This window comes from Triticum urartu, chromosome 4 (assembly GCF_003073215.2).
Source record: "Triticum urartu cultivar G1812 chromosome 4, Tu2.1, whole genome shotgun sequence".
Lineage (NCBI taxonomy): Eukaryota > Viridiplantae > Streptophyta > Magnoliopsida > Poales > Poaceae > Triticum > Triticum urartu.
The window spans coordinates 16,808,381-16,834,927 of NC_053025.1; the positions used below are offsets into that span (position 1 = coordinate 16,808,381).

Consider the following 26,547-nt stretch of genomic DNA (forward strand, 5'->3'; position numbering starts at 1 on the left):
TTTAAAAGATATCCGGTCTTTTGCTCGGTTGAACTTTTTTTTTTGTGAAAAACTTCCAATATATTCATCTTCAATCATGACAGTACAACAAACACCAAAAATAATAAAAATTACATCTAGGTCCGTGGACCACCTAGCGACGACTACAAGCACTGAAGCGAGCCGAAGGCGCGCCGCTGTCATCGCCCCTCCCTCGCCGAAGTCGGGCACGACTTGTTGTAGTAGACAGTCGGGAAGTCGTCGTGCTAAGGCCCCATAGAACCAGCGCGCCAGAACAGCAACCGCCGCCGATGAAGGATAAGTAGATCGAAAGGATCCAATCCGAAGACACGCGAACATAAAAGAAAACAACCAGATCCGAGCAAATCCACTGAGGATAGATCCGCTAGAGACACACCTCCACACGCCCAACAACGATGCTAGACGCACCACTGGAACGGGGGCTAGGCGGGGAGACCTTTATTCCATCTTCAGGGAGCCGCCGCCGTCTCGTCTTCCTGAGCAGGACAGAAACCCTAACAAATATGAAAGGAATGACTAACAACGGAGCCCTCTTGCCGGCGCTTACGAGGATCCACCTCGCCTCCATGGCCCTAGGGCCACCGGAGATGAGGCAGACCTGCAGTGAGCCGGCAAGAGGCACAAACCCTAGATTTTTTGGTGGAGGAGGAGTACGTATTTGCTCGGTTGAACTTTAATTATGTTGAATTTATGTATGCTCCCAGGGGCTGTAATAAACTAGCACATGCACTAGCAGCCGTAGGCTCTAAGCGAACAGACGCTAGGCAGCTGTGGACCGATGGTGTCCCTGACGATGTATTGGTGTATCTGGCCAGCTCTCTTGCTGTGCCTGTGTGATTTATGGAATCGCTGTGTTCCATCTAAAAAAAAGAACGGATCTAGGCGGTCCTCCAAACCCACGGCGCAGATCTATCCTCCAGTTGCCATAGGGTGGCCACCACAGCGCCGAAGGGATGAAGGATGACGCCGCCACAGTCTTGGAAATCAACCCGAGGCGACCACCACGCGTGAAGCTCCCGCAGAACGCTAGACACCACCGCCGTGGCCTAGCCAGGCCCTGGACGGGCATATTTTCATCAACTTGATCATATGATTAGACACGTGGCATGCTGATTCGTGACAAGGGATGTTCACAAAACATTTTGCACAAGCAAAAAACGAAACTAAAATACCCTTGTATATAAGAGGTGTTTGTTAATGAATCACGATCAAATTAATAGGAAATTCAGTCCACAACATGTGCTAAGACCTTCACCTACCCAGTTGGTAGGCTATGTTTACCGCCACATGGGTAGAAGAATAAGATGAGCCACCCGAATAGTTTAGGAACCGATTTGGTCACTTTCATAGCTTAAGGACAAAAAAGAGTGGTTTGTAGTTGGAGGAGGGTATTGTGTATTAATTCTCATTAATACCGCATTTTCTATAGCACATGCAATTGTAGTTATAGTCTTGAATGGACATCTAGGTCTCTAAATGGATTCTTATAATTATCATCCAACAATTAATTCACTAATGTGTGTGTGCGCGGTAAGTGTATGAACATGTTTCAGTGCCAAATGTTCCAGGGCATTGACGCCCCCTCCTCCCTCGAAAAGTAAAAGGAATTTAGGCGGTGGCTTTCCAAAAAAATATTTTAACTTTCCTATGTTTTTGTGATGTTGTGTAATCACCTTGAGTCATGGGGTAGCCACACTAATTACAATGGATGCCGAAAGAAAAGGGAGGCGCTCATTGCTCAACTTTATCCTTTTGTCGCCACAAAAGTCAGACCAAAACGTACAACATAATCGGATTTATATTGGATGTGTGGAACTAGGAGTCTTCATATGTGCAGTAGGACTCCGTAGTGTCTGAGGGTTTCTCTGACCCTGTGTCCAGAGTCTCTCGGTGAGGGGCTCGGAGTATCCTGAATGAAACCCGGAGGCCGGACCAATGTTCGAGGTTAACCACGAACAAGCGCCTGAGATCGACCACACACCAGCTTCCCTGGTGTGTCTGCGATGATGTTGTTAGTGTGGGGGTGTTGAAGTTTCCAAACGTTGTATTTGTGCTCTTTTTTTCTCCTTTGATCGATTATTTGGACTTGGTTCCCGGAGTCTTCGGATGTATATTTTTTTCTGCAACGGTAGATTTTAAGGTAGACCTACTTGTACACCTCACCCCCGTGAGAGAGGGGCAATATCTGAATTCTTTTAGATGTGAGTGTTGAAAGGGAAACAAGAGAACAATCGAGAGAGCCTCGGCACAGATGTAAAAGTGAATGAGTGTCCTTTCATTAGATGATTGTAGGTATTTATACAGGCAGAAGCGATGCATCGAAGAGGCATCCGTTCGGGAGAGATGTCAGGAACCGACGCGACAGTTGCCAACGCAAACTGGCTGCGGTTGGTACAAGGGGAGATTCCCCCATAATTAACACAAGTTAATTGAGCTTTAACACTCCCCCTAATCTACACTTGTCCATGTAATATCATCATCTTGAAAAAGTCTCCTCCAAAAACCCTGTGGGAAAAATGTGAGGAGTATACTGTTTGATATGTTGCTAAACTCCTTCAAACCCAGTGGGAAAAATAAGGAGAAAATGATGCAACATATAATGGTTATTGTCTCTTTTAACTCAATACGAGAAAACTCATAGAGTTTAGAGAACAATAAATATGTCGTATATACTTTCCCAAAAAACCCGGTGGGGAAAACAGAAAGTATGACATATGATCTCATGTTGATATTACCTCATTAAAAACCTTTATGAGAACCTGTATAGTAAACTCATGAAGGGAAAAAGAGTATAATATGATGCATTGAACAGGAACAATTCAGGAAGATACTCCCCCTGATTCTTGCAAATTCCAAAGCCGTCAGATACCAATTCCATGAACATGTTTCTGGAATGTAAAAGTTGGTAGAGACTTGGTGAACAAATCAGTTGCATGATTCGACTTGCAAGATATGCAATATAAAGATATTGCTTATTAGTAACCTGTTTGCATCCGGACAACACAAGAAACATTATCTTGAGATAATGGTTGATGGATGTAGCCATGAGGTCTGTTTCAAAGACTCTCCATGAGATGGCTACCACACCTAATAGGAACACTAAGCTTGTCTACGATCCGACATAGTGGGATCTGATCGATGTATCCAATGATATCGGAGTTCACATTCCTGTGAAACTGAAAACCAGGACAAGATGTTTGATGCCTTGGAGATATTGAAAGATATTCTTGAGTACCAACCAATTGTGTTTGGTGGATCCAATGGCATTATGGAACATTGAGTCCCAATATCTCATTTCCATCATCTCTTGGTCTAAATAGATCTTTCTCTACATCTAGAGAATGAATTACCATGAGAGTTATGGATGGATAAGATTTGTCCATAATGAGTTTCTCCAATATGTTTTGGATATAGACAACATGGTGTACCATAATGTATGAATGAAGGTGCTCAAGTTGTAGTAACGAGCAGTGTTTTGGTTTACCCAGATCCTTCATTTTAAACTCCGTCATTTAGATGATTACATGTGTCGTCATTGCAGACACACAAACATGGATAATCATCATCGTAGGAGTAATCCTTGTGGAAAGGAACTCACTAAGTCGGTTATACCAAATGTATCGACAACGATAAGTCGTATGGTGACTTACTGATTTTACACAATGTATGTTGCATTTTGTATTTCGATTCAGAATTGAGATTCCATCGGGAATCAATCATATATGTCTGAATCTAGTGATGCACATGGATATGTAATCACTACATCTATCAACTGCAGAGATAGATGATTTTGTACTGCCAATGATATAAGTTATCGGAAAGAGATTCCACCTGTGGAGAATAGTTGGGTATCTGCGTGAACCCTTATGCTACAATACTTGCTCTATGTTTCACCACCTCATTGTTCTCAATTCCGTTTCCAGAAGAAAACTGGTGTAGGTATTGCTTATGAATACCTTCCCATTATTGAGCAAGATCATTTCTACCTAGATTATACCCTTTGCTTGAGTTCAGTCCGAGTGTTGTTCACACTTTGCCATGGCCATGGTCTTTGGATCTGAATCATTTGAAAGGTTTTTGCAATCTAGTTGAGAAATATATGTCGACAATTGTAGACTTCCGGTTATATGATTCTCCAGAATCTATATATCAATATAGACTTGATGGAAATATCGTTACCCATGGTGACTGCTCGCGATTTCCCAATGCGATCGAGTCGGGTATTCCGATGTCCTGGTCATTGTGTGCACTATGACCTGGGTTGGTGGAGGTTTCCCGTCCATTGGGTGTATACTACCCATTAGGTGTCTCTCAACGTGAAGTTGACTTGCATTTACTGATTCACAGGCCTTGATATCCTTGCTTGCGGGAAGCTGAATCCTGATGTACTTCTGCCATACATCTCCCTTTGTTGCTATGAACAGGAAGTGGAGTGAATTTTGTTGGTACCATCACTCTTTCAGGCATATTTTTGCAGGATTATAGGATTGTGTGACACCTTTATAGTCAGTAAATGAATCTGGCAGGTTATTTGCAATGTGATGCAAATCTTCTGAACGCATGGTTCAGATCTTTGAGTATGTGGATTTGAGGCAGAAAATGTGTTGAACATTCCACTAATTTCCTGGCATTCTTTACTCCCCCTAATGCCTGGAAATGTTCCTCATTGAATCAACATACTGGCCTTGAATAACTCCCCATGTGAGGGGCTTGAGGTATTGACGGAAATACAGTTATTCCTCACATAGATCCCAACTATATGTTGAGGGGCCAATGATGTATGCCGGGTGGTAATATCGGTATGCAACCGAATTACCGCAGATAGGAAATACTTGGTAGATATCCACATATCAAAGATAGTGGGGAATAATATTATGCAGTTCTGTCATGAGCGTGTAAAACTGCATGACTCCAACGTAAAGTTGGTAAGTTGCAATTCCAAAGTAAAGATAATGCAATGAGCTTAACTCTTTGGATAGGATTCTACCAAACCATTTTGAGTCTAGACATTAGGACAAATTGCTAAATTTCAATCCAAAAGCCATAGAGATGGCCCTCAAGGAGAATTCTGCAATGTTATCCATTCAATTTGCTTGAAATCGATGTCAGGATAATGGCCAATGGTTTCGTGTGAATAAAGCACACACTTAAGACCATCATGTAGATATGTCTTTTAGAACCATGGATACCTGAATAGTCTACTCAATGGCTGGGAAGAGCCACTTACCTCGACTTGATGCATTCAAGGAGTCTGAGTGGTTCAGCGTAGACTTTAAGGTGTGCGAGCCTTAAAATTAGCTTCCCTGTGTCACTTGTAGTGCACATAAAATCCAAATGTTATTAGAATTTAGCATCATAACAATCATAAACCAGTGGAATTGTTGATAGTTTCGGTTTCAACCCAATGTCAATGATGACCAAAGCAGGAATGCCAAGTTTGTCATGCAAAAGACACTCTGGAAAACTATCTCGTACGCAACATGTGCTACGGGTTTTGTAGTATGTGTAGTGCAATGCCGATGATACATAGAGAATGTGCTTGCCATATCCGTTGCATATGGTAAAGAGAAGATATTTCTCTTTGTTGTCATCATAAGTTTCGCTATGGAAACTATTTTGACGGATACCTCTATAGTTTAGTAGGGTACGAGTTAAACTTGGGAAGCAATAAAGCATCCCGATGTTACTCGGGTACCCACAGGGATAGTAAATATGACTCGAGTTGAGCCAACAAATACCTCATCGCGTCTAGCGATTTTAAAATACATTAGACTTCCCTGAGTATAGAGTTTGTGGTGCATATGTCCACAAGGCACATATCATTTTTCATCGGATTGACTCCCGTAGAAATCTATATATAGACATGAAGATTCTCAATATGAAAATCACTGTCAGATATATAGAATACATACAAATATATTTGTAACAAAGTGCTGATACAATATATTGTGATATACAATATATGATGACAACAATACTTATGTTCTTATTAGAACATCATAAATGGACATAAATTATGTTGACCACTCAGGAGATTGAGAGACTAGACGAAGTCTTCAAACATGTTAGTTGAGTCATATTCAACCATCATATTCTCCGTGCCCATAGGGTCCCGTCACTGCTGGTGATGTCGGGTTGAAGGTTGAAGTGAGCTCCAAACCTTTGCCCTTGAGGTCTGTTGTGTCCTAGGAATTGCTGATACAGAATAACCAGATGCAGAGATCTGAATCGATATAATGCCTTATGATGTATAAGACAATATTTTTCTGTTAGCGGTGTGATTCCGACCAGAGGTTAATCATGTGGTCTTGGATTGCACACACTATTCCACAAGACACAAGAGTGATCATGATGTCCATGCCCAGGTAGGGTAGTGGTGGCGATTGAGGGCGAATGCCTCAAATTCTCTAGCCATCGGTTACCAGAGATAGTTAATTTACAATTAGTAAATTGAAGACCATCATGGTAATATTGTAAAATTAATGGATATTTCAAGAAGTTATCTTGAAACCATTAATGTGAATCTCAAATTGCTAAGCATGACACCTTGAAGATAATCTCCAAAATGAAGTAGATCTCGCAGCACTAGGGAGTATAATCTGATGAAATCAGTAGATACTCACTCCTAATGCCTTATGTCATGACTTAGTAAAATGCATGGGAGTGCACAATGTTGTGCAATCATAATGTCAAATTTGACAAAATGTGGGCTTAAACAGTAGTGGTGATAATCTGCAAAGCAGTAGATCTACAAACTACCTCGGGATCCCAATACATCAATTTGAAGAAATCACTAAGAATTTTGCATATGTATTTGCAAGAAATTGAAAATCTCAATTACAAATAGACGTATTAATCTCGACATGTAGCGAACATGGAGATACATACATTCCGGAATACATCGTACTCAACAGAAATACACCACTATTATAAATGAATAGTAATTATGTTGCAAACTTGATGTTCAAGTGAAAAAACTTGAATTATATACACCTCAAATTTAATGAGATGTTCTTGTATCAAGTTGCAAGATAATTCAGCAGGGTGAATTAACATTTTGCGAGAGAAAATTAATCTCATTCGCAATGAGATTGTTTTGCGAGAAAAAATATATTTCTCAATCGCAAATCAATATTGTTGTGTGAGAAAACTTAATCTCGATCGCAAAACAATGTCGTTATAGTAATAAGACATGTTATAGAGATTGCTAAAGGCAAACATATTGAACATGCCACATAATAACCGATAAATCGCGTGTGCACATGCGGCCACGCGAGGTCGTTATCCGCACCGGTAGTCCCCACGCGATTCGTGCTAACTCCAATACAACGTTCGTGTATAAAGGCCACTGGGCAGCGTATCCCATCTCGTATAGCTCTCGTATTAATCTCTGCGCATCAGTGAAGGCCCACATGGCATCTGGTAGTGACAACAACTAGCTGAAACAGAAGGCAGCGACCGCATTTACTACCCGGCAGTGACAACGGCTACCCGCATCAGGCCTGTGAGGGAGATCGCGTTGGTCACCGTTTAGTCGCAACGGCTAGCTGGGCGACGCTCCTCGCTGGCTATTTAAACGCCATCCTTCCTTGCTTTGGATGGCCATTCCAAGCTTCTCCCATTCTCCATTATTCTCAGATTATCTCGGCTTGCAAAGCATGTGTTCGTCCATGTCCCGTAGCAGTGCGACACCACCGCCATCTCATCACACGAGCAACCAGATGCCGCCACTCCCGCTCATCCGTTGCCCCGAATGCAACGCCGGCTACGTCCTGTGGTTTGTCTCCGGGACAGAAGTAAACCCAGGGAGGCACTTCTACAAGTGCGAACGGCATGGGGTAAGTTTTTTCATATCCTTGCAGCTCATGTTCTCCGGGGCATGCTGATTCTTGTTCATTCTGCAGCATGGAGGGTGCAAGTTTTGGAAGTGGGAGAACAAGTACATACAGTACTTAAGCCAGCGGTGGGGACATCTGATTTCGCACGCGTCGGTTCATCGCCACGTCGCGCTGCTCGAGCAGAACCATGCATTCCTGAAGAACATATTGATGTTGTTCCTCGCGAATTTGGTGGTCATGGTCACTATCTTCCTCCTCAAGTTCTGAAGCACCACCCCGTCCTGCGTACGTAGTGTCATACTCATACATGCCTTCGTCTTGCTGCCGCTCAGTGGAGTTTGATGTACCCACCGCATTGCCATGGCCATGAACATGGCAATGTCGTAGTCACACATGGGCTGTATCCTCTCTGCGTAGGGAATGCCGTTTCCTTTTCGTATATTACAGTATCTCTAGCGATCTGCATGTATCAGTTAGTACGTCCAGCTTGCCCATGCAAGGGCGGGAGCTGCTAAGTGCAATTAATTATGTACCCCCCGCCATCGTAATTAGACTGTCTCTAATCAAGAAACAGATGCAAACACGTATTTTTTGTAAGAGAGAGTGGAGTCATGAGTCATCGCCCAGTCGTCGTCCGCCATGCACTTGAATGCACCAATAAGAGAAGGCGATGCGCCCCATCAATGCCACACCCATGATTAATTGATTTCTCCAATTATGACGGCCTGCAACGGAGCAGAAGACGCCAGGGCACGCGTGCTCTATAAATTGAGCTCCCGCGGCCCGAGCCTCGACCCACACACCACACGGTTCCTTCGTCTGGTAGCACACAGCCACAAACACGTGATTCACCGTCTCTGTAAACACCACCGCCGTCGCCGTGTTGTGGCCATCGCCGGACACCGGTAACGGTAAGGTAAGCTCGTTGCTCCTTTCTTCTTCTTCTCGTTGCTCCTTTCTTTCATTCTGTACTCGTGAAGGTGTAATCAATCCCCCTTGTCTGCGCGTGTGTGCGTGTGTATGCAGATGGATGAACCCATGCACCCCCAGGGCACGAACGACACGAGCAACCCCTCCCCAACGTCACGCTGCTCTCCAACAAAAGTACGTGCCATGCTTGATTCCTTTGATGACTTCAAACAATCTCTTGTCGAGGAGATGGGTTTTGAAGGCATACTGGAGGTGCCACATTTGCCAAGGATTAGCCTGAGATTAAGTATATGGATCATGGCTAGAGTTGATGAGCTGTCTAGAACTATTTACATCCGTCCTGGCAGACAAATGTCCTTCAGGGCAGCGGACGTGTTCAAAGTTTTTGGAGTACCGTCTGGCCGCGTACATATACAGAAAGCGTCGATCGCCGAGACAAACCACGTGCGCGATGTGCTAAGTATAAACTCGAGCGGTAAAAACCTATTATCTGCTGTCGAGAAAATACTAGTTAGACCAATAGACGAGTCAAGTTCTAAACTCGAGATAGACAGTTTCAAAATGGCATTTGTCATTTTCGTAATGGGGCATCTGCTTGCCCCATCGACGACCCACGATCACACAAACACGCATTACTGGGGGGCACTCGTCCAGATAGACCACGTTAGCGAGTTTGATTGGTGCAAGTACGTGATAGAAGAGTTGATGGTTGCATGTTCAAGAGTAAAAGCAGATCTCAAGGCAGGACGGCCTGTCACGTATCTCCATGCCTGCCATTTATTCTTGCAGGTTAGTTTCAGGATTTCTACCGCTAGAATCAATTGTGCCCATACGCACGTTTAACATTTTATTTTATGTAAATAGGTCTTTTACCTAGACAACCTTGATCTCGGGATTTTCAACCTACCGCACACTACATTCCCTCGAATAGCTGTGTTCGACGACATGCAGTTCAGGCGTATGCTTTTACAGTGCAGCGTTGGGGGGAAAGGCAGTACAGACTTCTCCGGCGCAATGGTCCCGTTCTTGAATTTCCGATTTTTATTATTCACCTCTAAAAACCACGTTTTGATTTTACGAACCCACGTGCTGATCCTTCAACCGCAATTATATCAACTGTACAGATCCGCGAGGCTGATCAGGTGTGCTATACCAGGAGTGCGTGGGACACCCCACCAGATCCAGTTGTCCGCGCGGCTCCCATGCTGCCCAGCCTACCATGCAACAGAGTACGGGCGCCAGCTAGGCCACACGGGACCCACACCATCGCTAATCCGCAGCCGATCTCGTTCAGGCTGCCCCAAGTGCCGCATGGAGCGTCACCCACTCCAATCACACCAGCTCCTCTTTTCCCACGCATGCCGACCGGAGGCGACTTCTCTACGTATCTAAAGAATAATTACCCAAAACTGGTATGCCAATCATTTTGTAATCAACGATCATTTTTTTGCTGCATGCGCGCATCTATTTCATCGGGCACGCCACATTATCCGACTTCGATAAATAAGGCTTGACTGGTCTGCCCCAGGCAAGTTCGAGTGTCGGGATGCTGATGAAGCGGCACAATGCCACCACTTTTAGGATTGCAAACACCCTCAAGACCGACTTAATACAGGAGAACACTCAGTTTCTCAACTCGCTAGTTAGTGAGCTCGGCGAGGGGTGCATATGCTGCAGCCTCCGATCGGTACCATGCATCATCACCACACCTGCCCCCTCGGGTTCTCCACAGTGCACGAACATCTACCGTCGCAAGCTAGAAATGACTGAATCCGATGGTACGTCCATTACTTGCACTTGTGCCTAATTATTCCCCCACCGGCTAGACGAATAAACCCTTTTGTTTCATTTTTTTCATAGGGGAAAGCTCTTCTGGTCAGAAGTTCACGTCATCGGCCTCGTCCGGGCCTAAGAAGAGGAAAGGGCCACTTGTCCCAGGTGTGTTTTTTTACCGATTGATTTCACGATTTCGTGTTCTTTTCTTAGTGCTAAGCGGGACAAGCCTTTTTACTGATTAGACATATCTTTCCCGGCAGACCAGGAGACCACCAGCGCAGCGGGTTTTGTCACGCCGACACAAGCCAAAACCTTGTTCACAAGTCAATCACCAGCAGCCGAGCAGAAGGGGTGGTGGGACGGGCTCGCGGGTTTGATTATGTTGATGGACGGAGATGCAGCGCACCCGGCCGACGCGGTCCTGTTCGGCCGGGCTTCATCTGAATTGCCACCAAAGCAAGAGCGGGCGCACGTGGGGTTCGCCGTGTCGCACTGGATTGATGGCAAATGCCATCCAAGTTTTCAAGTCCCTGTATGGAAAGCCATCGACGGATTCCTGAAGAGCATCTCAATTGAAGAAATCGAAAGGTACATGCAACCCACTTCGTCAATCCTCGTACCAAAACCAGTAATGTTCTTCACGCACGAACTAACACTTTTTATCCGTAGGCCTTTTGTAACTCATGCCACGCCAAGGTACATCTCCATCACCCCAAGCCCACTATTGACCCAGATTTTAGGAAAGGACCCATTAGACCACGAAGTATGTTCTCTTATATTCCGACGTCAAGATCAGATCGATGGCGAGTCACTTTACGTGAACAACCAACCTCGTTTTCGTTTATTCCTAGAGCCAGATATATCAGTCAGTATCTAAATTATGAATAACACCTTATCACCAACATCACTCTCATTTTTCTGCTTAGAATTTGACAACCTTCTATCTTAGACTGCCGCTTTGGCTGGAGAAGAAATCTGGACACTTGTTCCTGCAACGGCACAGTTCATTGGGCCGCATTTGACACACAACATCGCGGAGTGCAGAATGGTATGCGTCAATAACCCACCCCGTTTAACGATATGCGAAAAATACAGACCATGCTGCTTACCACTCCATTTTCTTTGACATTTGCAGTTTTTCCTGCCAACCATTTTCGACTTTGGATGGTGCCTGTACAACTGGGATATGCAGCGCAAGAATATTAATATTTTTGATCCGTCATACGGGAGCTGCACCACACAGCGTCGCACGGACCTCCTGGAAGCCGTCGCCGACAAGCTCCACGTGGCGCTATTCACCACGATTTACAAGCTGTTCAACAACTGGCACGTGGATTGCATTAGATGGGAGAAAATCTTCCACGTCACTTCGCCTACCACAGTCAAGCAGTAAGTTATCTTTCTCGCTTAACGGTTTTACGCACAATCCATTGTTAAATTACTAATCCGATTGCAGGAAGGACACCGGGATTTGGATTGTCCGCGTGGCAAAACACTTCGATGGCAACCAGGTTCTTGCGGATATGTCACAGGTGCGTTTTTCGATTTGCGTGCGATTTGGATTTGCGACCGGTGGACTGGCTAGTTGACAATCTAACGATGCATTTCGTAACCACGCAGGGATCAATCGTAGGAGAGCGGCAGGAGATTCTGACCGAGCTCGTTGAAATGAAGGGCAACATGGCCCCCCTGCCGGATAGCATCACCAACCTAATCACCTCATGGCCCGCCCAAGAGCTCTAAGTTTCGCGTGCTGGCTGCCCTTCCATATAAAATAAACACAGGGCTTGCACCCTAGTACGTGTAATGTGTCTAGTGGCCAACCAAGCCCGTTTCGGGGGCTGTAAACAAATATCTACGTACTGTAATGCGTGTAGTGGGCAACCAGGACCGATTATTGTAATATATAATAATCACTCGCCCTCTAATGCGTGTAATGAGTCGGTGAGTGTAATATATAATCAAAGACTGTGGGCTTCGATCGGTCAAAGTATAAACGCCATGGGTTTCGAAGACGCGCGCTAGCTACCTGCAACGCTACAAGCTACCCCAGACGTATAGCACAGTCGCCTCCCGTCGCGCCAGTACTGTTGCACTGCTGAGCAATAAAACTAGGTTCGCGTGCGCCTCAGAATATCTCTGCCGCACGGAAACGGTGGCGTCGACATGCAGTTAGCTGGCTGACTTTTCCGACGCACGCACGACGAGGAGGAGGCAGCACCATTGTTTCCGGTCCACATCATGGTCGACAGCTCTCTTGCCCGAGACCAGGAAACAATCTTCGCTGGTTCAACGAAAAAGGTGACGACGTTTTCTGTGACGGCAAAACCCAAACCAAAATTACGATGTTGTTTATACATGTCTCCATACACAAATCACATACTAAGCATTCTCTTAGGAATGCAAACATGGGACGTGCCCGGTAATGTCTTCAAGACCCCAAGCAAGAGAAGCTTTTTTGAAGATTTCCAAACCCCAATGAGGGGCATTTGGAAAAATTGCCTGCTTCGTGGTGTCACATTCTAAGTTTTAGGAATGCAAGAAACGAAACACTTTTTCTCTTGCGACGCTTCCAACAGCATGATAGCTTTCAAGAGAGAAAGAAAACATACATGGTTAACCAGTTTTCTAACTATTCGCATGGTCGCATCGTAGTTTACAAATGAGCGGCACTTGTCTTACATCATAAAATTAATTATACAGATAAATTTTTGTGTTCAGTTCTACAAGTTGAAGAAACAGAACTCCTGCTCGATAGGTGCATTCCACCACGAAGATGAGTGCACTGATGACTTAACCCCTTGGCGCGATCACACCTTTATCTAAAACATAAGCAAAGAGAAAACCAAACATTTTTTCTTCGCGACCCTCCGACACCATGATAGCGGTGAAGAGAGAAAGAAAACATACATCGAATTCATCGGTTTTCTAACTAATCGTGTGGTTTTCTACATAAACCGTTTCCGTTTATATCAAGATGAGCTTCACTCCCGTCGATGATTCAATTTGGCCGTACACGAATTGAACCAAAGAGGCTTATTTAACTTTTCAAACAACAAATGAGCCCCATAACATTTTCCAACGTAATATAAATTGGTGTTTCGGTGGGTTTGGGTGTTGGCCGTACACAAATTGAACCAAAGAGGCTTCTTCAAAGTTTTCAAACAACAAATGAGGGGAACTTGTCATACACCATAGCTTTTTCCACCGCAATTTTTATTGGTGTTCGAGTGGATTTTCTTACAAGGAGAATAGCTTCCAAGCTAAACCACCCAATCCCCCAAGATTGGGTGTTGGCCGTACTCGAACTGAAACAATGAGGATTTTCTCATTTTCCAAAAAAACAAAACGAGGGCCACTTGTCATACACCATACATTTTTTTCCCGCAACATTATTTGGTATTTGAATGGATGTTCTTCCATAGAGAATAGCTTCTTGGAATCCAAGAACTCAAACAACAGATGATTTTTTTTTAAATCTCCAAATTCAAAAGAGGGGCATTTTGCGTACAACATAGCTCTAGTCTATAGGTACACACAAAAATGGTGGGACATGCCTCGTGCTGTTTACAAGAAAACAATCCAAAGAGGATTTCTAAAAGTTTTAAAAAACCAAACATGGGGCATTCGTCATACACCGTAGTTTTACAAATGACCGGCACTTGTCTTACACCATAAAATTAATTATACAAGTTGAAGAAACAGAACTCCCGCCCGATAGGTGCATTCCACCATGAAGATGAGTGCACTGACGACTTAACCCCTTGGTGCGGTCACACGTTTCACGCCTTTATCTAAAACATAAGCAAAGAGAAAACCAAACATTTTTTCTTCGCAACACCTCCGACACCATGATAGCGGTGAAGAGAGAAAGAAAACATACATCGAATTCATCGGGTTTCTAACTAATCGCGTGGTTTTCTACGTAAACCGTTTCCGTTTATATCAAGATGAGCTTCACTCCCGTCGATGAACCGGATGAGCGGTTTCTACGTAAACCGGTTTGGCCGTACATGAATTGAACCAAAGAGGATTTTTTAACTTCTCAAACAACAAATGAGCCCCAAAACATACACCGAATTATCCGGTTTTCTAACTAATTGCATGGTCTCTTGCATAAACCGTTCCTGTTTCTATTAAAATGAGTGCCACTCCCGTTGATGATTGGTGTTTGAGTGGATGTTCTTCCAAGGAAAAAAGCTTTGAAGCTAAACCGCCCAATAACCCAAAAGAAGACGCGATCGCACGGCTTTGTCTAAAACATATTCAAAGAAACAAACCAAACACACGCTTTCGTCCCGATGCTTCCGACAACATGACATAAAATTAATTATACATATAATATTCGGTGTTCAGGTCTACAAGTTGAAGATACGAAACTTTGCGCCCGATAGGCGCCTTCCACAACGAAGATGAGTGCACTGACGACTAAAGCCCTTGGCATGGGTAGTTCTAATTATACAAATAATATTTGGATTCAAATTACAAAGTAGATCCAGCAGTCATTTTTGGAGTCCGAACAATTGACAACCTTAGAGGCTTCAGGCAGGTGGGTTTAACACGATGGCTGGAGGCAGGGCGTTGTTTCTTGGCATAGTAAGCACCAACATCATGAGCTTCTGCTTGAACCGCAACATCTTGTCCTGACAACACAAACCAAACAAATATTCAGAAAGAGTTCATCACTCCGAGAATAAATAGTTGCTAGGACAATGCACGCACCGCCCACATCCCTTCTGTCATGAACTCCCCATCAAAGCACATAGTGTAGTGTAGAGTGTAGAACGGAGTGTCATCGCTGCATCCGAGCACAAGTTATACGTAAATTTGATATTCTAAGCTGCAGATCAAACATCAAAGCGGATGGACGGGGGGCGCATACCTGTTCGATGGCTCATGCATCAGACGGTGAGCCGCCCTTTTGAATTCATCTTCTCGGACATGCCACCCTTTGAAAAACTTGTCAATGCACTTGCACAGCCCATAGAGCATCCTGTCGAGGACCCGTGCGTGTTGCCTCTCCAGCTCTAGAAGGTTCCACTGGGTACGTCTCGGATCCATCACGTGAGCAATTTTCTTCAGCATGTCGAAAACATAGAGCACATAGAAACCTCCCTCGTCCTTGAACGGCACGGTTATTTGAAAAAAGCACATTCATGCAGCTGTCACGTAACATGCTAAAACATGGTTATGAACTAACGATCTAGGGATCAGCTGGGGATTACCAGGCGGCATGTCTCCACATCGTATCCCAGGTGCTCGCCAACAAACAAGTTTTTTATGTAAGGATCGCTCAAGAAACCGTTGCCCACCTCCATGATCCGGGACTGCACGAAACAAGGAACAAGACGCTCAGGCCACGATAATCATGTATGGATCATTGAACTAAACATCGCCGATTCGAATTACGTACCGCAAAGTAAGGCGGCATTGGGTGACGGAAACACGCCCTGTCTGAAGGATCGTACCACCTTGCATCTTGTTCCCTCATCATCATGTTTGCGACTTCGAAACCCTTGTCATCCAGTGTCTGACAAAAGTTTTCATAAATTTCATAGCCAGTCATTTTCACATGAGGCGGACCCTGTTGATCGACCCAGACACTGCAAAAAGGCGGGGATGCGATCAGTTAGATATAACGCTAGCTACTGAACAAACAACATGCGATAAATTCAGTGTTTTCTCAAAACGCACTGGGACCAACAGTACCTGTTCAATACATCTGGGGCTAACTGTTGTATTTGTACCCAAGCGGCGTGGGCGACTAGAGGCGACACGAATTCGTAATTGAACTCCGGGATGCGGAATGGTGAGACACCATTCTCCGTGGAGATAACGATCTTCCTCCCATCTCCCTCCTCACCAAACCTTGCCAGCAAGTTTAACTCACGAACAGCTGCACCTGCATTGACAAGTGTCGTTCAGCTGCGACTACAAATTCAGTATCCTGACATAAGTAAATTCCATTCACAGGAACCACTTACGTCTACCCTGGTAAACAATGATCTCGTTGCTGTCCTCCACCTCCCTTTCTTTCCTCTTCCCCAGTTGCACGAAGCCCATATTTTCACCAATCGGCCGCCCAGCCCCTGCATCATGCTGGCCACACCGGATAGGCTGCACCACATTCTCTAATCCACCATCTAGATACAACTGGCCAAAAGACCCCATGGACATGAATATTGGCACACCCGGCAGAACGGAACCGGGGTGGTGGGTGTCGCGTGGCTGCCCAGGCAGCAAAAGGAACGGACCTGGAGGGGAAGCAACCAGTTTCTCATTTAATTCACTGAAGTAAGCATCGGTGCTGTTGGTATATGCATAAATGCTGGGTCTCACCTGTCTCGCTGTGCTCAATGTGGCCATGGGCAGAGCTCGCGGGAGCAACTGGCACTGGACAGACGGCAACTGCATCGCGTACTCCTTGTTCAGCAGGCATCAATAAATTGGTAACATCTACCGCATCTATCACATTGCAAGAGGAAAACTTACCAGGACGAAGGACGCCTGCCGTGGGGATCATTTCGTTAGGCTCTCCTGCTTGTGCTCCACTGCATCCTTCCCCGGAAGCACACCCCTGGTACGCACCTGCGCATTAAAACCAACAATCATTTGTTTTTTTGCCAAAAATGAACAGACACTGAATTAATGCAACGGTAGATACAGAGTACGTGCGTTGTCCTGGTTACCTGATTGCGCAGCGACTACAATCACTTGGTTTTTAAGCTCGTTTACTGAATCACCCAGGCCCAACCCATCCACGTACTTGAGCAAAGCTTGCATGTCCCGCATTTTCATCACCCTCTCGTTAGCAAGGTGCCTTTCAATCTCTCTGTGCATGTTCTCGTTCATGCAGGTGATTGTCCTGTCGTTAAGTGCAGTTAAGTTGCGAAAGAACAAAGTATTGCACTCAGCACTAGCCAGCGCATGCTCTTTCAGTGAGCGATCTATGAAAGATTTTGCCTGAAGCCAAACACAATGGTTAGTGCGCACCACTTCTGCAGGTGGCTAAAAAGAATGGGTTTAATGAAATCACCTCCTGGATTTGTCTCCTGACATTTTATCTGTTCCATGGCAAGCTTTGATCCGTCATACGCCTGGCCTGTTGCATGCATGCATGGGTCAGAACAAGGGTGGTGTGCACAAAAAAAGAAACATGGGATGAAGGCCAATGATCACCTTCATCACACCGTATCTCTTCGGAATGCTGCCTATGGCTGTATCTTTGAGTATCAGTTTTGACAAGTTGGAGGCAGTGTAGAACTTTATTCTTGGGCGCACAAGCGGGTCAGGCTGGACAGATGCAGAAGTGTCGACCGAGTCGAAATACAATGCCTGCCACAGAAGCAAACCGACTCAATTTAGTTCAAGCCCTGAACAAACATAATATTAATTCAAATTCCTACGCACGATGGAAACAGGCACCTCACCTGCAACACTAGCGGGCACCCGTACAGCTGCGGCCTCTTCCCTTCACTGTGTATTGCATGGGCCGCCTGGGCTGCGCCGATGAGCTCAGAATGAACGTATCTTCCCCAGTTCACCCTGTGCAGGTTAGCCGGCTCCATGCAAATAGCATACGACTCCGTTGGGGACAGTGTGCCTCCTCTCCCTAGGAATAAAACAAGTTGCCATGCAAAGCATGGCAAAACCGACCTGGATCCTGATCTTGTCCTCTTTAGACAGGGTGGTCTGGCATGGTTTCTTCAACGCCCATCTAATGTCACCGACAGTTATGTAAAAGCTCGACGGGTGCAACCCTAGGTACTCTCTGATCTGCGCTAGCTGTGCCGTTGAAGGCACAACATCTCTCTTTTCTATTTCTATATCTCCGCCTAGTGCAATTCCTAAGATGTTGTGGATGTCAACCTCGTTGAATGTGACGTAAATGCCATCATCTATCTTGAGTGCACCACGCTCAAGGTCTACATCTAGGAATAAACTCCAGCAGTTCTCCCGATCCACATGGGTTATGTTGCCTATAGCTAGCATCCCCCCGAGACCAATCTCCCTTACTGTTCATCAGTAAAAAGAACAGCCGCTTCATACACATCTTTGGGAGCGAAACTACTGTCTACTGTGCATTTTGGTTCCGCGGCTTTCTTCCTAGACTCATAAACCTTGCTACAACGTGGACGGCTAGACCCGGACATCTAAACGAAACAAAGGATAGGAGAGCAAAAGAGAACAGGGAACAAGAAACAAGAGTGCCCCATCAGTATACATCCAAGCAAATGCAAGAAAGTATTACATCTAGCAAAGGGATTTTTTCTCACCTCGCAGTTGGCCGCCGCTCCAGCGACGCGCTCGCTCCAGAAGCAGAGCTCTCGCAGTGGTAGAGTGCTCTGGTTCTTGGATAGATGAATGGCTTCCCTCAGACGACTCCCCCTCGGGCAAGCTCTTTCTTATGCACGCGGAGGGGAGGGGGTAGAGAGTACAGAAGAGTAATGCCTGACTAAACAGCTCTGTCTACTCGCGTCAAATCGGACTGCCAGGGCGGCAAAGCGCGATGATGGCCTGTGCTCGCTGGCTGAGCATGGCTTCAAGGCGCGGTACATCCTCTATCCGGCCGAGATCTCCTAGCATACCATGTCTATGTATTAAACTAAACTACATGCTCGGTACGAAGAACCTTTTGCAAGCACGTAGCCGGCTGTCCAGGGCCACTACACACGCGGCCACACGTGATCTGGTCACACATGCACGCATTGAGCACCGCTGCGGCGAGTTTGAAAATTGTTCACACCAATCCATATGAAAAAAAAGAATTATGGAGTAAATCGCCCTAATCAATTCTCACAACACTATACAGGTCAACGCCTCTTTATGTATGCAAACCACCCATCGCGCGATCAAGCGCAAGATGACAACCAGGGACTAAATTGCTAGGCAGCCCAAGACACAGCAAACCGGAGGAAGCATGGCCACCCATCAAAACCCGTACCCCCGCTCATTTTTGTAAAACCAGAGCCACTGTTGTGATGACGGATGCAGGTCACGCAATCCTAGCGCAAGATCACCCACCCACCCACCCCCCCATAGCACAACACTCTTCACATTTTGACTAACCTTTCCTTCGGGGAGGCACAATTTTTTTATTTATATTGGACAGTCTGGGTCCATGTCATTGGTAATCTTCAGTTGGTTTCCGACCTGTGAAGATGTATGAGAGAGTAGAAAGTTGGGTTTATTCATTTTATAGCACCAACATTTAGTTTCCTCTTTCTTCATCTCTTCCGGAGTGGAACCGGTGACGCCCGGGGGGGGGCGGGGGGTGGTGGTGTACGTGCCCCGGTCGTATCATCGATTTCTCGTCCCGCTGAGATTCGTGTCTGATGATCGGCCATCGACACTCTCGCGGGTGGCGGTTGTGTCAACTGCCGTATCAAATAAAATGCCCAACGCTAGCATTCATAAAACATGCGGGCAGTTTAGATTCAAACCTATTGTCCGAAAAAAAGGACAAGCCCTCTCGTAAACATTCTGGTAGGCTCGAGCTTTCTTTTTATACACCGAGAACTGAAAATGTCGCCTTCGAGCCTCCGAGAATTGCATGTGGTTAGAATACACCCACTCCTACGCGGCTGTTTTGTGCCCAATAGAACTTATTGTGGATTCGCTGAAGAGCGACAAATGAACTATTCGACTTTAGGTTTTTCACGAGTGCAAGTCATGTGTGGGAACACACATTTGTTCGTGTTTCTGAAAATCTCACCAGCGCATTTTTTCTGCTTCACGTGGGTGACCATGGATCGGCTTTTTCCCAGAAGGAATGGACCGTTCAAATTATGTTCTCCTTTTCTATCTTGACGTGCACCCACTCCTACGCGGAATTTTCTTGTCGATTCGTTGAAGAGCGACATCTGGATTATTCGATTTAGGTTCTCCCCTTCCTTTTCGAAACCAATGCAAAAGGTGGGTGTAGTCATTTCTTCTTTGCGGAAAACTCGCCCTGGCTAATTTACGCCTAACGTGCGTCACCAGGGTTTGTCTTTCCCCCAGAATTAATAGATCTTTCAAATTAGGTTTTATTTTATGTTGAAAGCTACAAACATAACGGCGCTATTCATTCCGACTTTTTTTAAAACAAACCGACGCCATTCATTACAACTTTTATTTAACGAACGACGCCATTTCATTTCCAACTTTTTGTGTGTTGTCTATAATGCAGTTTTTATTTTTTTGCCTTTTGCAATATCACATCGTCTTTTACACACACCCAATGGATATACAGACAGCCTGTTTACATTTTTTTTCAAACCCTAAATCCTAGGATCAGACGGTAGGCCTGTACGATGCATTCGCTGTGTTCATAAAACCATAGGCAAGAAAAGAATTTTTGCGCCGTCAGACATTTTTTATTCATGAGTCGTACAAGCGTCATACACCTGGGCGCACGCGAACCGGTTACCACAGCTGGCCCATTGGGCATCAATACAGTTTGGGCCTTTTACATGCAACGCTGTCGACCTCGTCGTCGTCTTCCCATGAAGCCCACGCCCACCTGTATACTACAACGTGAAATAGTCGATCCCCAGCAGGTTCAGGTTTTATCTCTTACACCAGCTCTGCAGACTCATGAGGGTCATTCTCACCCGACCCTTCTGTTAAATCATAAACTTCTGCATCCAGGGATGCATTGGCTGCCACGCATTCTTCATTCTTACCTCCGATATCTGCCGCACGCACGCTACCCTGAAATCATAGAGTTTGTGCATCCCAACTGTAAGACTCCATGAAAGCCAGCATCGTGTTCATTGAGAATGCAACCATCGGAAAAAGCTTACATCGTTCTGAGGTTGAGCAACACCTTGTCTCCCCAACTGCCCTTCTGTACTAACTGCACGCACCTCGCGCTGTATACATAAAAAACGTAATGCATGAGGAGGGGGAACAAAACGTGCGCGCTGAAAGAAACAAAGAAGAGGCGAACGAGCACCTGAATTGTTTCTGTGCTGCCTCCTGAGTATGAGCCAGCTGAAGACGAGCTCGACATGATGCTTGTTGTGCCCATCTAGCACATGCACGAGGTGTTTATATAGCCCCCGCTCTAGGCGCGGGCGGATATGTTTGAATTTTGAAATCTGCAGACCCCACATAGCTGTAAGCTTGAATGCTTCATTTACCTCCGCGACCTGACGTGGGCTTAAACGCCATTTTCAAATTTACCCATGGCGCACCAGGTTACAGACGTGCTCTAGCCAGACACGCATGGACACAGCCAATCTTGTGGCAAAACAATGTGCTCCAGTTGGATGATGGGTGACTGTACAGAAAAACATGGCACCTACCGAGATGCATTTTGAAGTCAACAATGTTCGAGAACTTTTATTAATACAACGGCCAAATACAGGGGACGAGAAGTTCAGACAAACATTTTGGAAAAACTAATGAGATGGAGGAACACCGGCCATCGAGGACAAGAGCGGCTTGCTGCATGTTGTTTTCCTATGCCCAGGCACTCCACACTTGCTGCATGTGCCCACTTTCCTTTCTTTTCTAGGGGCGTTACCATGGTCGGGGCAGGTGCTTGACTTGTGGCCTTTGCCCCTACAGATCGAACAAAACCTTGATCTTTTGTTGCTTCCCTTCTCATATGGAGCCTTGTCCCTGCTTGTTGTTGGCCGGCCATGTTTCTTTTTCCTTTCTGGTGCAAGCAGACTCTCATCCAGATTGACAGTAAACCTGGATGCAGCCTCAGAAAAGTCTGAATTGTAGCTATCTGCATTTGGACAGGATCCTTCTGATGCCATGTCTTTGGACGTCGGTGCCCCCTCGCCTTGGTTTGCTGGTGGATGAACTGACACCGATGTTTCTCCTATGGCTGTTATGTGATTCCCTTCAACACTTCTTACAGAGCACGCCGCCTTACAAGTCTTGGTTTTCTTGTTGCAACCACCCGCAACTCCATTGTTCGAGACCTGCTGCTCAACGATGCCTAGGCCATCATTTGGTGCGCTAATCTCAGCTCCTCTCTCCCTAAGATCCACCAATCCATCCAACATGAATTTGTATGCTTCTAGGTTTCTGTCGCCCATTTTAACCACCTCCAGGGCAGTGATGTACAAAGTAGAATGTCTATAAGTGGGTGCGTCCGACGGGCCCATGTCCTGTTGGTAATGTTTGAGATGATCCGGCAATTTATCTCTGCCATGTATGCTCCACCTCTTCAAGATGTGCCTGTGGGGAATCTCCCTAAGCCGGAGCACATTCATGACCTGTGAAGAACATATAATATCAGAAGGTGCATCGCCCAAGCAGCAGGGGAGCTACATATGCATGATAAAAAACCTAGGTAGTCAGTTTCCCGCTTATTCAGATATTGGAGGTGAGATGAAATCCCTAGGTGTAGAATTGCCACCTTGCTAACCTGCAGCGAGTGACAGCAGACCATACCCATGTGCTCGAACAGGCCGCATGTGCACGAAAATACCCCAGATTATCAAACACATTGACCTCATATCGGCATTTGAACCATTTCTCTCGCTTTTCAGCCTTGACGTGGGTCACCATGTATTTCTGCTTTGGTATGATCTCTTCTACACCATAGCTTCCGGATTCATACAATATTCCTCCAAAAATCTCAAACATCTTCCTGGTGTAAATCTTGCTAGCGTGCACTTCTAGTGGGGTGTTGACCTTCAAGACAGCTCCACTCTGCAGTAAAACAACAAGAGAGAAAATATATGTCGTTAAATGCCCCACGAGTTTTTGGTTGTCGGGCGGACATTATATGGAATTTGTCATACCAGCCTGGTTCGTTTCTCCTGGAACCCTTCTTCTTGTTCACGGTCAAACTGCAGCTTGTTATATTGCTTGACAAAAAGATTCATTGAGCAAGAAGGTGGAACATATTGTTTCAACATGTGATTTGCGCTCTCACTCCTTCCAGTACTGGTTTGCCTGGCACAGAATTTTCCTGCAAAGTATGGTTTGGCCCATTTCTGCCTTGTTTCGTAAATTTGCGTCAGGTACGTGTTCTTAGTCAGTGAGTACTTCTCAAGCAACGCTGCCCACCCGTCCTCGAGCTCCTCGATGGTGAGCATCTCGTGGACCAACTTGTGGAATTCTGCCCTGAAATCAGACTTCTTTGTGTAATTAGACCCCAGGCTCTCTTTGGCCTTCTTCAGGATGTGCCACTTGCACCATCTGTGTGTTGCATCTGGATATATTTCCTCAATAGCGACTTCCATCGCCCTGGCTTGGTCTACACAACACGACATACAAGTCAATCATAGATCTTCACGCAACTAAAAGGGAATAACACAGATGCATTTCATTTTACCTGTCAAAATTGTAATTGGTCTTTTCCCTCCCATCATCTTCACAAACTCATCAAAAATCCATTTGAAAGTGTCGACCGTCTCATCTCGCATGAGCACACCAGCATACAACACACTCTGGAAGTGGTTGTTCACGCCAACAAAAATTCCGAATGGCATATCGTATAGATTGGTCTTGTATGTTGTGTCGAATGTGACCACATCGCCAAAGTGATGGTATTGTTTTTTGCTATGCCCATTTGTCCACATGAGAGTGCGTATCCTACTTTCATCGTCTACCTGCACATTGTAAGTAAACTCGCCGTCTTGGACTTTCAATTCTGAAAAGATGGCCATTGTCTTCTGTACATCATCGTCCGCCTGCTCCCTACTCAGCTTCCCACACAGTGTCCTCAAGCATCTTTTGGTGAACGGAACGTTTTCTACCCTTCCAAAAAAAGTTGCAAGAATGTTGTAAACTTTGCTTAGGTTCACATTATTCTCTCTAAGCTGAGATACTAGCTCTCTCGTATATTTGTCAATATGCCTATGTGAAGGGAAGTGGAGTTTCTCAGCACATGTGTTCAACATCGAGTGATTGTGGCTGGACCTGAATTCGTTGATGTACCAGCCATCGTCATCTGTACGCAAGAGTCTTATCATGGCTTGGCATTGACACCGTGATGATGTTGAGTTCGCCTCTTTTGGCTTGCCCTGATTTTATCAAAAAAACAAAAGCTGGTAAGTGACCTGTTCGACCTTTCTGAACATGAAGCAAGAATCAGCATGATATTGTGGTTACTCACCGAGCAGCAGCACACAAACTCCTGCATGCATCTCGTTCCTTTGACATTGGTTCTGCTCTTTGCATATCTGATGCCAAACCCTGTCTCCCAGGAATAAAGATTGTAAAAATCGTAGGCCTTGATTATAGAGTCAAAAGTCAGCCCAACCGATGGTGTCACCACCGTGTCTGTTTTTCTTTCGGCAAATCCTGTGAGTGCTGTTTCCAGGGCTGTCACCCTTTCATCACTTGTTGCTCTCTCGTCTGGCATTGCCACCTTCCTGTTCCTGAACACGGCAAGGAAAGTGAGCCCATGTATGATTTATCTAAAGAGGCGTGAAGAAAAATGATAACTTGTGGCAGGAACTAGTTACCTTGTAACCCATCCAACTTTGTCATCAAGAGCCGTATATCTATTCTCCATCCTCGAAGCCCTATTGTCATCTAGATCCACATTGCCTGTTTCTGACCTAACGTCAACAGAATCCATCAAATCCGCAAATCTGCCATTGGGGTCGTCCTCGGTAACCTCTCGCAGCATGCTCAGCCTCTCCGAATCGACGCCAAAAACAGCAGAATCGGGGTAACTAGCACTCGCCCACGATAATCGCGAGCACACAGATCCGTTGCTTTCCCCCATAATCGGCGGCATGCTATGGAAGACAGGGGGGTCGATTATAGTTCGTCTAGTACTATGATGCTGAGAAAACAAGGGTATTCATACGGATCTTGCCAGGGATTACCTGGATTTCTCTGTTTTTGCTGAAGCCATGCCGTCTCCCCCCCTTTGTGCCTCCTCTAGTGCGCAGCTTCAAGAAGATGTACAGTGCTACTGGTCGGAGACGGCTCGCCCGCTTGCTAAATGATGGTGGACCCGACGTCAGGGCGTTTATGACCACACCACCGAACGGGTGTCCCAGCATGTCGACTAGCTAACGGACAACGCTGTATTTGTACAAAAGTAAATGCATACTGGCCCATAAATGAGAGCGTATAGTGGGCGTATCCCGGCTAAGAACAAATAAAACACTGTGCCGTATTTGCTAGTGGGGAGGAGTTGCTATATTAGCTGCCGATCACGACGCGCTGCCGACGCACGAGATAACGACCTCGCGTGGCCGCATGTCCTCAAAATTCGCATCGCATTTTCTTCTTCTTTTGAGATTGTCAGTGGATCTAGAGTGGGTGAACGCAGAGGTGGAAATGCATAGGGGGAATCTTGATGGCCTCCAAATTCCAAACTAGTGATGTTACCTTCTTGGAGATCAATCCAATGGCACATCGGATAGCATAGAAGAATCAGAAGATACAACATTTAACTAGGAAGGCAGCCAGATTAGCTAGAAGAACATGATGATGACCGGTCAAACAGATAGAATCTCTCCTGCGGGCAGAGGAGAGGCGTCGACCTCGGCTGGCCGCGCGGATTTCGCCTCGGCTCTGTATTGGGTGAGGTTTCCAGGAGTAAAATGCACGTGCTTCGGTCTTTTGTTAATGAACTACTAGAAGTGTTTCTGTCTTTTGCTTATGATCACCTACAGAGCTTGTAATGGCTGTGTTCTGCTTATGATCAGGCTGTTGGATCTCTCTTTTATTTCCTAAATTATGGCTTATGTACTATCCAGGACCTACATGTGTGGTGCGGCTCAGGCAAATTCAGTTAAACAATGTTCTGTTCAATGCGGATTCAGTCATATATATGAACTTCTATTATCTTCAGTTCAGATGTGTTGTGGTTCATGCAGATTTGGTCAAATTCAGATCATTTGAGCACAAGTACTGTTGCGCTGATATTACAAATGCACAAGTTCAGTTCAGTCTCAATTGCAATATTCTTGCACATGTATTGATATCTTTTCATGCACAAGAACTCTCAGCTCAGCCATGTCATAAACTGTGCATAAGTATGTGCAAAAGTAGTCTCAAACTGTTTATT

At 45.5% G+C, this 26,547-nt stretch overlaps 1 pseudogene; it reads right to left on the reverse strand.

The window, feature by feature from the left end:
• Window positions 1-15,106: 15,106 nt before the first annotated feature.
• On the reverse strand, window positions 15,107-25,251 carry LOC125554541 (annotated as a pseudogene).
• Between the last annotated feature and the right edge of the window lie 1,296 nt (window positions 25,252-26,547).